Here is a 1,336-nt window from a genome sequence, read left to right as displayed (position 1 = left end):
TTTATTGAAAAAAGTTCAGCCATTAAATTGAAGATTGCTGTATCTGAAAGTAATTTTGTCGTTAAAATTGAAATGCGGCTTGAGGTAGCACCCTCAAGTTAACATTAACAGAAAAAAATTACCCAGCTTTACAGTTTTTTTTAAGCTTCTTATTTATTATCTTTGGCACACTGTATTTAAAAGTATTTAACTATATATGAAATTGAGGATATTGCTAAAAATGTGACTAGGACCAAAAAATTATATGAATCGCAACCTAGTAGTTGTAAAAATATTGTGTTTAGATAATAAATAATTGTAATGCTCATTATGACCACCTGAACCATGGAGCGGGTCTGATTACAATATAATTAGGTAGGTATTATATTATAAGACAAAAAGATAACCTCGACTTTTTTTTCTAATAATTTAATGTCGACTAATTTGAAGTCTTGAAAACTGTTGGAACAATGTTGGGCTTGACTGTTTGCATGTATAAGGTAAAATATAGTTTTGCCAACAGCGTTACATCCTACTATATCTATAATTATATACCAATTGGCATGGAACGTATTATACGATGTATGTGTATTTTTACTGTGCATATAATAATAGTTATCGTAAAGACTAAATCGAAGAATGGTATTTGAGGGTGTGTCGTGTGCCCCCACATACGTGGCCTGTGAGTATTACATGATTTTAGCTCCTTCAATACTTGAATTGTAGGTCGCCTATGGTGCAAAAAAGTAAAATGACTAAATAGTTAAAATAATAATATGCTATATAAAATGAAATAAAAATTATAAAAACAGGCCAGCGATTATGCATGGGAAAAAATGTGGAGCAATTTAATAGGAAGGGTAGGAGGAAAAATGAAAGTAATAGAAAAATGAGAAAATTTAAGATTACTGTAGCTAATTAAATAAATTTAAAAGAAAATACTGCAGAAAAAATGTACCTACATAGTAGCAACTGACATAATATTAATAATAATAAATACTCAATGCTAGGACTTGGGTTTTAGATGTTTTTATTAGGTTCCAATAGATCTTATCTCTAAATAAACAAAACATTAAAAGTGTTTAAATACAGAATAAACGAATAAGTAGATAGAGTAATATAACGTTAGGTTTAAGGGAATGGGAATGGGAATGGGGTGAAATTAGCTGTGGTGCATAACCGAAAAAAAGCATAACGAAAAAAGTGTTACGCTGTATTATCTGATATGAGATATCAGATAGGGGTAGGGAATAGGGGTGAGTGATAGGGACGGGAGATAGTGGGTAGGGGATAGGGATAAGATATAGGAGATAAGAGATATGTTGTACGTTCAACGTTCAAATTAGAACTAAATAAT

Source organism: Adelges cooleyi, unplaced genomic scaffold (genome assembly GCF_023614345.1).
Source record: "Adelges cooleyi isolate 19-005CV unplaced genomic scaffold, UGA_ACOO_1.1 ACOO_flye_CR_arks_rails_tigmint_CR_PRNA_2, whole genome shotgun sequence".
Taxonomy (NCBI): domain Eukaryota; kingdom Metazoa; phylum Arthropoda; class Insecta; order Hemiptera; family Adelgidae; genus Adelges; species Adelges cooleyi.
This window is presented reverse-complemented; position numbering follows the sequence as displayed.